The 13,016-nt window shown below is 42.1% G+C and overlaps 1 protein-coding gene across 3 annotated transcripts in view; it reads left to right on the top strand.

Moving 5' to 3' along the window:
* Positions 1–10,955, top strand: part of ST3GAL1 (ST3 beta-galactoside alpha-2,3-sialyltransferase 1) — a 148,696-nt gene extending 137,741 nt beyond the window's left edge. Inside the window, exons 10-11 of one of the 3 annotated variants that reach the window (XR_014026088.1) lie at positions 9,282–9,341; positions 9,863–10,955. The gene's annotated coding sequence lies outside the window, so the exon portion shown is untranslated. Of the gene's footprint in view, positions 1–190; positions 468–9,281; positions 9,342–9,862 lie in introns of those variants that run through there. The other 2 variants (XR_014026087.1, XR_014026089.1) reach the window with 2 other exon arrangements.
* Positions 10,956–13,016: the final 2,061 nt, after the last annotated feature.

Raw genomic sequence — 13,016 nt, 5'->3', positions numbered from 1 at the left:
GCCTGAAAACTTGGAAGAATAAATCTGTGATCCCAGTGATTGACTCAGACTGGATCCCGCAGCATTATCCAGGGACAAATATATTTGCCTTCATTTGAGAAGTGCTTAACTGTCACCTAAGGTGAGGAAAAACAGCCCACGGGCCTGAGTTTTTTCCTAATCTTGTTTCCATCCCATTTTGTTGTCACAGTCTGGCACTAACACTGGCTAAAGCAGAATTCGCATAATTATTCCAGTCCATGGAGGGCAGTGGAGTTGCATTTTTCCCCACGCTAAAACTTCTGAAGTCTTCCTGAAGAACAACATCTTGCTGTAAACTTTTGAACCCCCCTCCTTTTTTTTTTTTTGGCACAGCCCTGTGTTTTGGTCTCCGTTTCAGATTAATTTTCTTACCGCTGCAGAATCTTGCGAAAGAGTTAATCAGTAACTCAGATGCTTATCGACTCTTTGAGGGGCCTTTGCTACCTATCTTAAAAAGCTAGGTGGCTTTGTATCTTTTTTTTTCTTAATAAGTAACTAAAGAGAATAAATATACCTGTTCCTGCAGAGTATATATAGGCTTCTCCTCATGTCGATTTGCTAAAACCTACCCTGCTGCAGGAATAAACCTCTTTTACTACAAGGTCAGAGGCAAACATCTTTCCTCCTCAACCTTGAGATTGCGCAAATGAGTGAATTGTTTATTTATTTATTTATTTGGTTTTGGGGTTTTTTTAATCCGGCCTTTATTATTTTATAAACAACTCATGGTGGCGAACATATCTAATGCTCCTTCCTCCTCCTATTTTTCCCCACAACAACGATCCTGGGAGGTGGGTTGATATGAGAGACAGCAACTGGCCCAAAGGCAGCTAGCCAGCTTTCATGCCTAAGGTGGGACTAGAACTCACAGTCACCTGGTGATTGGCTAAGAGTCACCCAACCAGCTTTCATGCCTAAGGTGGGACTAGAACTCACAGTCACCTGGTGATTGGCTAAGAGTCACCCAACCAGCTTTCATGCCTAGGGCAAAACTAGAACTCACCGTCACCTGGTGATGGGCTCAAAGTCACCTAGCCAGCTTTCAGGCCTAAGGTCAGACTAGAACACACTGTTACCTGGTGATTGGCCCAAGGTCACCCAGCCGACTTTCAGGTCTAAGGCAAGACTAGAACTCGCCGTCACCAAATTCAGCATCTTAACAGACTAAATGGACAAGTGGAAAGGTCACCTTGTCATTTTTCAAGTTTTTCACATCTCCTTCCAGGCACTGGCAGGACACCAGACAAACAAGCTATGTAGGTCTGTCTGGTGTCCCCCAACCAAACTACGTACCCCTAGCACTAACTGGCTTTCCTTGCCTTATTCCATTTTTTCTTCTTGTTTGCTTGTTACTGTAATTATTATAATTATACACTTAACCTCTTCAGGCTAGAGATTTAACCAACGCTATTTACAAGGGCAATCAATACAATGGTTATTATTTACCACAAGTGTCTTCAAACGTGGCCCTTTTATAACTTGTGGACTTCAACTCCCAGAATTCCTCAGCGAAGCACACTGGCTGAGGAATTCTGGGAGTTGAAGTCTGCAAGTCATAAAAGGACCACATTTGAAGACTCCTGATTTACAAGAACGGGCTTAATTAACTTAGAAGAAAAATAGCTTCCTAAAGCTAAGAGCAGGAAAGCAATTGAATCAACTGCTCAGAGAGATGATGGGACCCTTCGTTGGAAATGTTCAAGATGTGGAAGGCCATTTTCAGGAATTATTTAATTAATTTATTGCAGTTGGCTGGACTCTGTGGCCCCTGCAGGAATAAACTCAGACCCAAGATAAGATAATTAGCGACTTCCGGATGGCAAGGCGTCGCTGGAGGCAGCCATTCTTAGGCTGTCAGCCTCGCGGCTCCATAGAGCCGCCGAAAACAGCGCCGATCAGCTGTTTCAGCGGCTCGGAAGCCCCCTCCTCGGGAGAAGAGGAGGGGGCGAGCGCCCAGGTAGGGGTAGAGCTCTCCGGGGCCGCCAGAACTTAAAGTTTTGGCGGCTGAAGGATTGAGCCCCCCCGAAGCCTGGGCATGCTCCGGACTGCGAGGCGCTTCTGCTCCGGGCTTTTTGGAGCAGAACAGGGCGTCTGCAACCATCCCTGCTAGCAAGAAAGAACTTTGGAGAACGAGGACGCAGGCAGAGCGATACAGGAGATTTAGGTGAAAATGGTCTTTTGATCTTTAACTCAATGGACTTTGCTGAGCTTGAAAGTGGAAGTGCGCAGCAAACAATAGTGGGTGAAAATGGCGGCTATATCTTCTAAAGTTCCTGCTCTGGTGCAGCAGTCTTTGTTGCAAGCCTTATTGCCCCCTGCACCCGTATTTGCATCAGCCCTTACAGTTAAAGATTTGCAGAATGTGCTGCAAGAGATTATGGAAAAGCAATTGCAACAATTTGCTGAGATAATGGATAAAAAGTTGGAGGAGAAGTTAACAGAAAAACTAGCTGAGGTTATGGATGAAAAGATTACAGAGAAACTAACAGAAATAAGAGCAGACATTTTATCTGCATTTCAAGGCATGGCTACATGTATTGAGAATTTGGATGAAAGAGTGGAAGATCTCAGTCAAAATGATACTAGACTAGAAGTAAAAATGACAGAAACTGAAAATGTGGTAGAGAAAATTGATTGTGATTTGACCTCGGTACAGTATTATCAGATGGAGTTTGCTGTAAGGATTAGAGGCTTAAAAGAAAATCCTAAAGAAAATTTGAAGAAAATAGTTTCTGAGGCTCTGGAAGGGGTGCTGGGGCGACCAGCAGATGAAATAATGGAAGATATAGATAAAATTTTCTGTGTTAATTCGTGGATTACAAGACAAAGGAAATTACCCAGAGATGTGGTGGTTTATTTTACAAAGAGAGTGATTAGAAATGAAGTTATTCAAGCCTCCTACAACATTGAATTTGTAATTGCTGAGCAAAAAGTCTTGATTTTAAAAGAGATCCCTCCAAGAATTTTAAGAAAAAGGAAGGAATTTGCTTTTTTGACACAAGAATTGAGACGACGTGATATCAAGTTCAGATGGGAGATACCAGTGGGTATGGTGGTGACCTATGAAGGTATGAGGCATCGTCTTACTACTGTGATTCAGGCACGTGATTTTTACAGTAATGTTTTAAAAGCAGCCCCCATACCACTTTTGGAATCTACAAAGAAGAAAGGTGAGAGAGAGTCTCAACGACACAGAGAGAATCTACAAGGTGCTGAAGGAACAATGCAGACAGATGAGAAAGTTACAGGAGTGGATCAAATTTCAGTGTCACTGGAGGAGGCCAGAAATTGGAAGAGGCGTGCTGCTTCTAGACGAACGCGACAAGCCTGAAGATTTAGTTGCAGAACTGAAGGAGATAATAAGGTAATAAGGATTATAAAGGGTGGTTCTAGAAGAGTAAACGGGAATTGAAATTGTTAGAAGGGTTAAATTTTTGGGTATATATTTTTCACCCTCAAATGTAGAGTTATATAAAATAATTATGTTTTGTAATATTTTATGTTGTTTTAATTTTAAGATAATTACGAAAACTTAATTGGGAAGAATTGTAGTAGTGCTTACTGAAATTTTCAAGGTTATGATTTGCTATTTGGTTGGTATGTATATCTATTGTGTGATAAGAAGGTGGATAATGTGTTTAAGGTATATACTTTGTGATATGCTCTGTTGCAAGTTTGGGAAAAACTATAGATGAAAGCTAACTTGTAAGCTATTTTTATGGGCAATAATGAAACATGTAATAGAAAATATAAAAATGATGTGATTATATATAAAAAAATTTAAGTTTGGAAAGTAATGTATGGTACTTGAAGCTGTATAATATATTAAGAGAAGGAAAGATTGCATAAACTTGGTTTTAGTATGGAAATTTAAAACCCAGCTGGAAAGAAGAATAGAAAATTGGTTTTTAATGATTGATGTAAATTTGTTTTGTCTGTAATTGTTTTTATTGGGTATTTTTATTGACACTATTGTTGTGGATATCAAGTGGATGTTGAATTTAACTATGGCAGTAAGACTTTTAGTAAAAAGGAAGAACTACCGATTATAGAAGAATGGACTGTAAAGTTTTCAATTTCGAGGATATGGCAAAGACTTTAGTGTACCTGAAAGACTATTTGCAACAGAGAGATACTACGGAGTAAATATGGGACTAAAAAGTATTATCCAGCATTTGAATAATTATTGATGTGATATTTATACTGTTTGGAGTTAATCTATATGTTAAAGTGCGATAGTTTTAATAGTTTATGATTGTTTGCATAAGGTAGATTATGATTGTTTGTATTCTTATATCCTGTACTTAGCTCTGGGAAGTCAGGGAGGGGGGAGGGGGAAGGGAGGGAGGGGCTGGGGAGGGTTGGGGAGTGGGAAGGGGTGGGAGGGGAGGGGAGGGGGTTGGGAGGGGTTTTGTTTTGTTAAAGATAAAATGTATTGTAAAACTTTTCAATAAAAAAAAAGATAATTAGCATAGTTGGCTAGGAAATCTGATAATTATAATCCAGCCCAGAGGAATCGGAAACCTCCTTGGCAAATAGTCCTTGATTTACAGCCGTTCATTTAGTGACTGTTCAAGGTTTCAACAGCCCTGAAAAAAAGTGACTCACAACTGGCCCTCACACTTAACAACTGTTGTATCAGCATCCCCACAATCATGGGATCCAAATTTGGGTGCATGGCCATTGGTATTTATTTATGAGGGTTGCAATGTTCTGTGGTCACGCAACCACCATCTGCAACTTTCCCAGCCAGCTTGTGACCTTCAAAGTCAGTGGGGAAAGCCGGATTCATTTAATGACCGTATGAGTCACTTAACAACCATGGTTAAAAAAAGATCATAAAATCAGGCACACCTGACCTAAGGACGCTTTTCAACAGAAATTCCAGTCTCAATTGTGGTCATAAGCTGAGGAGAACCTGTGTGTCATCTCTTTCGTAGGAATGGAGCACAATTCCAGTGCAATACAGACCAGAAACAATAGATGTTAGGTAAGAAAAAATTCCTAACTAGATCAGCAACTCTGGAAGAACGTGCCAAAAAAAGGTCATCAGATCCATGTGCCTGGCCCTTTTCCATAACATTTGGCAAAAACAAGCCATCTTCTGGGGAGGCTGCTTAAAGCAATAACACCGAGGAAAGAATTTAAGTTATCTCACAGGAGTTCTTTTCCCGGTTTGTGAATCGGGACACCAGGCCATCCCAACACAGGAAACAGACAGCCCTGACTTAAATGATTTCCTGAAAATCTGTCCCTTTTGATTCTAATGATAGACTCCCCTTTTTTTTCCTCTCATCCACTCTTCCTGTAAACAAACGTCATCTCAGCCATGTGTGTCACCCGTGTCTGATCACTGTTTCTAGGGGTCAGAAAGTATTTCCACAAAGCAACCCGATCAACAGCGGCAGTAACCAAAAAAAAAAAGAAGAATATATAGGCGGAACTAACTTTGTGCTACTTCCTTTTTCAAAAATAGATCTGATTTAGGCCTTGCAGCAAGGCAGTAGCTGTTTCCTTTGAGTCTGATCCCCAGCTCTTCCGTTGAAGAGTGACTTGGCAGTCACAACACTACAATGGTATCCCTACCCTTTTTTTACGTGGATCTCACCAGAGATGCGTTGGTTAGAACAGTTAATCAGTGGAACGACTTGCCTCCGTAGTGGGCACTCCGACAGTGGAGGTCTTGAACCTCCAAGACCATGCCCACCAACCTTGATTGGGCAAACCGCTAGAACAAGGGTCTTCAAACTGGGCCTTTTTATATGACTTGTGGATTTCAACTCCCAGAATTCTTCAGCCAGCGTGCCACGCTGGCTGAGGAATTCTGGGAGTTGAAGTCCACAAGTCATAAAAGGGCCCAGTTTGAAGATCCCTACACTAGAATATAACTGAGAGGAAACACGTATCTCTACTAGCCCTGATCTTTGGGTCATGAAACGTCTGCAAGAAAAGTACCAAGCTCAGAGCAGCCCCAAGAGCCCTTCATTTCAACCCCGAGCTGCAAATATTCTCCTTTATTGGTGCCTTCATCTCATCCATATTCAAATACATGACAGCCTAAAGTCACCTTTGCTACTAAAGTAGTATTTTCTTCCTTTTTCTAATATTCTTCCTTATTCTAATACATCCAAAGCCAGCCTTGGAGCCTTGTTCTTTACAGTCTCGTTGCCTTTTGGGAAAAAAAATAAATCACTTTGAAGCAACTATCACCTGGATGACTGAGAATCTCCACAGAAATTTAGCTGTACACTTTGGGATGAACGACCTCCTGCTGAGTCTTTAAAATGATGATGATGATGATGATCACAACGACAACGACAACGACAACGACAACGACAACAACAACAACAACAACAATAACAATAACAATAACAATAACAATAACAATAACAATAACAATAACAATAACAATAACAATAATAATGGCACACGCCAGCAACTGAAACCATGATCGCTCACCACCGTCACCAATTTTTGCAGAAAGCTAAAGGTTTCTGGCATGTTTGGAACTATCTCCCAACAAGCCACTTTTGAGGGAACATTTAGGATTAGAGCTGAAGAAGCTTCTTGGATGAGAAGCGAAATGTTTTCAAAGAAAAACAAGTAAGTCCAGTTGCCTCATGGAACAAAAGCATCTTTGGGATTTTGGATTAGAGTTTCAACTCTGTTCAGATTTGAACAGAGAAGTGATCTTTGAAAATAATACCTCCATATTGTTGTTGTTGTTGTGTGGATGACCACAACTTCAAGGCATTTTTGCCTTAAAGTTGGGAGCTAGACTCCAGGGAGAAGGCAGGCGCCGTGCTGGTGGAATCTGCAACTAATGTTAGCTTTTAAGAATTTTGATGTCTCCAAAGAGACCCAGGTAAATGACATATCCAGGCTGCAGGGAAAAAGAGATTTATCTAAAATGCCATTGATTCAAGTTTTCCTTCTGATGTTATAACCTCATACCATCTGGCCTCTTATCAAGAACATTCTGCACTTCTGAAGTAAAAGGCCAATAAAAGACAAAAGATACTATGTTTTACCAATCCACTGCTTTTTCGACCTCATAAAGGTCATCCAAAGAAGACCTAGAATCAAGCATGTGGGAGAATCAAGAGTATACAATCAAAGCTCAACACATTGGTTTTGAGTAGTCTTTCTAAAGTTATCTAGACCAGTGGTGGGATTCAAATACCTAAACATCCAGTTCTCTGCGTGGATGCAGGCCTGGGCCTCTGAGGTCTAGACTGGACTTCCAGAAGTGACATCCATGCACTTCCTTTGGGCTGTTCTAGCCCTGGGAGGCCTCCTCCAGGCCTCCGAGGCCTAGAACGGACTTCTGGAAGTGACATCAACACACTTCCGGCAGGCTGTTCTAGGCCTGGGAGGCCTTCACCAGGCCTAGAACAGACTTCCGGAAGTCACATCCACGCACTTCTGATGGGCCATTCTAGACCTGGGAGACCTCCTCCAGGCCTCCAAGGTCTAGAATGGACTTCCAGAAGCAGCATGGGTTCAGCCGGTTCTCCAAACAACAAAATTTAGCTACAGGTTCTACTGAACCAGTGCAAACCGGCTGAATCCCACCACTGATCTAGACCAGGGGTCCCCAACCCCTGGTCCATGGACCAGTACCGGGCCGCAGCATGCCAGCAACCAGGCCTCACAAACAAACAAAGCCCCATCTGCAGGATGAGGCAGGATACAAAATCATGCACCCTCCATTCCATAGAAAAAACCTCTCTCCACGGAGCCGGTCCCTGCTGCCCAAAAGGTTGGGGACCTCTGATCTAGACCAAATGCATCTAGAAGATGCCAAGGTATACTGCATTTACTGGCCGGATTCCCTTCCCGATGCCTATGTGGAGTTCACAGCAGATATTTTCTCTTTGTGCCCTGATAGAGAAACATCTGTCACTGAATAGGATTGTACTCTCAACCTCCTGAGTGGGAGGTGAGAGTCTTCACCATTACGCCCTCACGCCCCTCGTCTAAATCTATTTAATAAATAACATAAATATACTGCATCCTTCTCCATGCTGGTGGTTTCCAGATATATTTTATTTCAACCCCCAGAATTTGTAGTCACTGCAGCCAATAGTCATGCCGGCTAGCGATACAGAATAACAGAACAGCAATGTTGGAAAGAACCTTGGAGGTCTTCTTCTCCAACCCTCTGCTCAAGCAGGAAAGCCTATGTCATTTCAGACAAATGGATGTCCAGTCTTTTCTCGAAAACCTCCAGTGTCGGAGCACCCACAACTTCTGGAGGCAAGTGGTTCCACTGATTAATTGTTCTCACTGTCAGGAAATTTCTCCTTAGATCTATTCAACTGAAGTGTTCTGTACCAGCCTGCTACCGGCCTTGCAGAAAGGCAACCCCTGTACAAACGGCAGAGGCTGGAGAGCGTCTGAGGCTGGAAAACGTCTGCCAAGATTTATTACACAAACAAGCAACAAAACATGAAACAAAATACCGGAACTTTGATCCTCAAACGGAGCGGTTGCTTTCAGCAACCAGCCCTTCCCCAAACACTCCCTTTATTAGAGTTCAGGGCGTGGCCTCCCTGTGCCTCCTTCCGAGGAGTCCCACAGCCTTTCTCTGCTTGCTCCTGCTTGACTGCCTCCTGCGTCGGGCGTCCTTGAACAGGGCCAGCTGTGGGTCATCATCATCCGCACTGTCGGGCTCGCGCAGCTGAGAAGAGGGGCCTGGCTGGGGGCTCTGCGAAGCCTCCAAGCCATCATCAGCAAGTTCGTCTTCAACACCCTCCTCCTCCCCCTCGTCTGAGTCATCCGAGTCATCCGACCCGGCTGCCGGACCCACAGGCTGACCCTGAATCACAACATGAAGTCCAATATTTTTGGAAAAACCAGCTTGGAGGTAACTGTTTTAAGACAATAAGAGGGGGTTCAATCTAACAAGGGGTAACTCTGAAGGAACAGCTGATCTCTTTCTGGTGAACGGCCGCTAGGATTATCTGTGCAGAATATCAGGCTACAAACATGGGTTTCATTCCACATGATGTGACTGATCACTGTTATGTTCCACCTAGATCAGGGGTCTTCAAACATGGCGTGCCTGGCTGAGGAATTCTGGGAGTTGAAGTACACAAGTCATAAAAGGGCCAAGTTTGAAGACCCCTGACCTAGATGTAAAAGAAAACAAAGGAGAAGTAATCACCATGATTTTTATCATATGAAGATTTCTTACCTTTGATTATAAGATAAAAATGATACGCAACCTTCTCAGTTTTTTTTCCTTTTCATTTCAGAAATGAATCACAGTTGGATTAACAGACTATCTGAGAAGGTGTATATATAGAACTGTGGCCGTAAGTTATTATAGTTGAAGAGAATTAATTTCAGTCTCTACAGAATGTAATCAGGGATGATAAAAAAATAACTAAAATCCTCTCTCCATAATTCATCTTCATTGTTATTCTTAAAAGGAAGCAAAATAAATGTTCCAGATGTAGTTTTATGGAAAAAAGATAGTGTTTCTCAAGCATGGCCACTTTAAAATGGGTGGACTTCAAATCCCAGGATTCCTTGCGACTCCCACCCATCTTAAAGTGGCCAAAGTTGAGAAACTCTACTACAGAAGACCGAGTAGCCAGAACGTAGTTTTATTTACAGCAGGTTATTTTGGTTCCTATCAAATCAGATTTTACCATCTATACAAGGCCGGATTCACACTACGTAAAATCCAAGCAAACATATCGTGGTTTAACAATGGAGGTCAACAAATAGGTCTCCTATTTCTGCTTTCCATTTATCTAGATCTTCCTTTGAACCAGTGGGGGATTCAGCATCACTTGGGCAGAACTGATAGCTATTTTTTTTTGTTACCCAGGCCCAGAATGGACTTCTGGAAGTGGCATCCACACAGAGAACCAGTTGTTCATTTGCATTCTTTTTAGAGAGTTGTTGAGTCCATTTGGAGGTTTATCCGTGTCCTCAGGGTCACCCAAGTGGTGCAAATGGGTGTGGAGTCTTCTTCAGCAATTCCAAGAAGGTTCCAGGCCCATTTGCACCACTCGGGTGACCTCGAAGATGCGGATAAACCTCCAAGTGGCCTCAATGACTCTCTAAAAGAATACAAATGACCAGCTCTCTGCAAGGAGTATAAATCCTTCCATTCCTCGCCATCCAGTCAGAGCTGAAGAAGATTTTCCAATGAGAAGTGAAACGTCTTCAAAGAAAAACAGAAAAGTCCAGTTGCCTCTTGAAAAAGCACCTTTGGGACAACCAAAGGTGAGAATCTCCATAGACAATTAAATGAGAACCATTTAACTAACCCATTAGAGCAGGAAAGCAAGAAATGTTTTGGGTCCCGTGTCCTAAGGAGGTACATCTGTCAGGACCCAGAAGAAAGGCCTTCTCTGTGGTGGCTTCTTCCCCCTGGAACATTATCCCTCCAGAAATTAGACTGGTCCCCATTCTGACACTCCTTCGGAAGGCCCTGAAGAGGTAGTTTTGCCAGCGGGCCTGTGGAACCCAGAGTGGGATGGAGCCCATTAAATGGCTGATTTAAGGATGAGGGGGTTGGGGGGGTTATTATTTTATTTTATTTTTATTTCTTTTATATTGTGTTTTTATGTCCTGTAAGCTACCTTGAGTCGCCATATGTGAGTAGGCGGCAATATACATTTTCTAAATAAATAAAATTTAATACAAAGAGTTCAGCTCAGACTTCCTCGTTATATGAAATGACGGCCACGTAAAGGAACTGACAGGCAGTATGGTTCAACCCATTTTGGAATTTCCTTCCGTCAGGAGTTTTAGAAGATTCTAGAAGACAAATTTTATTTCACCAGGCTTTCATTCAGGTTAAACCTTACTGGCATCTCTTTAGGGAGAGAGCAGATTTTTTATTCCTACTGTGCAATTTTTCAGAACTTTGACTTATTTCTATTGTTGTGATGAATGTAGGGGTTTTTTTTAGTTGGGTGGGCTATAAAACCTGTCAAATAAACATCTAAAGGGAAAGCAAGCACCAGATCTGTGGATTTTTTTTAACTGAGTAAATTCTTCCATTCTGTAATTTCTGCAAAAATAAACCACTTGCAACAAAGCAGTTTCAAATGTCCCTGAAAGATAACAACTGTTGTGTTCCACACTGCCTTCATTTGATTTGTATCAAAAGAGGCATTCAACATTCAGACTAATGGGTAAAGCTTGTGACTAGAATTCACCCACGCCACCTCATCCGACCCTAACAATGGATATAATAATGCCTATTATGCTGTGTTAATAATAACATGAAGGGAAGTAATACTTCCTTTTAAGTGAGATTTGAGTTTCTCCTTCCCAGAAGGATGAATTACCGTACATAAATATATTAAAATACAACTCATCCTGATCAAGAAAGAAAAACTGATTTTACAATTCCAACTACTGTTTAACACAGAGAGGTTTGCAACCAATTGCTTAAAAGAACTATTCTTCTTAAATTTTAATACCCTCAAGTGGAAGTAGTACAGGCATCTTTCTAAAATGGCTTAAATGGGGAGGGGTGGATCAGATCACATTGATGCCCTCCCTTCTCTTTCAATCTTTGAAATTAAATTGATTTATGGATTAAATTAAGCAAAAACTGTCTGACAAGGATCAGAAACTAGAATCCTGTTTTCCTTTGAAGCAATCTTCAAACTGGACAGCCAGCTTGATATAGCGTTTAAGGTGCTGGCCTAGAAACCAGGAGATGGTGAGTTCTAGTCTCACCTTACACATGAAAACTGGTTGGGTGACTTTGGGCCAATCACCAGGTGATGGTGAGTTCTAGTCACCTTAGGCGTGAAAGCTGGCTGGGTATCTTTGGGCCAATCACCAGGTGATGATGAGTTCTAGTCCCACCTTGGGCATGAAAACTGGCTGGGTGACTTTGGGCCAATCACCAGGTGATGGTGAGTTCTAGTCCCACCTTAAGCATGAAAGTTGGCTGGGTGACTTTGGGTCAGTTACTCTCTCTTAGCCCAACCCATCTCAGAGGTTTGTTGTTGTCAGAAAAAATAGACAATGAATCTGAGGAATTTCCTTCTGCTACAAGTCTGGAGATACCCTTAAAAGGGCAATCAATGGCAAAGATTTGTAAAGTGAACAGCTTAGTGACATCAAGGCTGCCTTCCCATGCAAAGAAGCAAAACATGTTTCTGTGAACCCGTTCACTAGCATTCTGACCTGTGAGTACTTGGCTCCTGTTTGTCCTTTCTTCACTCCCATGAGGCTGCTTTTCTAACCAGTGACTGAAACATGAGAAATGGTGGAAGTCAGAGGAATGAAATCATAAAGTGGAGTGGACGTCTTAATTGCATCACACTCTCACATAATCTTCTTCCTCCAGCGTGCAGGCACCGAGTTTTCCCTTACCTTTCTGATTCGTTGCAAAAACATCACTCACACTTTCTTCTTTGCTGTGACTTGAGAAGTGCTCCATGCCTGGACACGTGACAGCACCAGAGAGACACATGACCTTAACCGAAGTGCACCATTTCATTAAGTCGCTTGAACAATATTTTGGCTTTCAGGTGACAATTCAAGGCACGGTTTTCGAAGCACCACCAGAGAACAAAGGAAAACACACAAAATTGAACAGTGTTAATGATTCATCTTGGACAATTCAGTCAGGTGAAGGCATGTGGTTGTTAAGTCAAAGACTTCCTATATACTCTTTGTAGTCCAAGTGTTAACAACTGGGTAGCTGCAAAGAGTGTAAGTCCTTTCCATTCCCCACCAATGTGCTAGGACAGGGGAAGCTTTTTGGATGAAAAAGTGAAATATTTTCAAGATAAATCAAGAAAATCCAGTTGCCATTTGGAAAAAAGCTCCTTTGGGAACTTGGCGCCAGAAGCAAACAAACAAAAATCATTCCAAAATAAAGTTGATTTTCAGCCCATGACTTCTTGGCAGACAGCACTGGTCACACTGATCTGTCCTGATGTTTAATTTAAGTTCCGTGGCGTTTATAAATGATGTCATAACTCCGTGCTTGCAGGGTAATGAAAGTC

Source organism: Vipera berus, assembly GCF_964194415.1.
Source record: "Vipera berus genome assembly, chromosome: 3".
NCBI lineage: Eukaryota > Metazoa > Chordata > Lepidosauria > Squamata > Viperidae > Vipera > Vipera berus.
The sequence above is the reverse complement of the archived record's forward strand: the minus strand, read 5'-3'. Positions and strand labels throughout refer to the sequence as shown.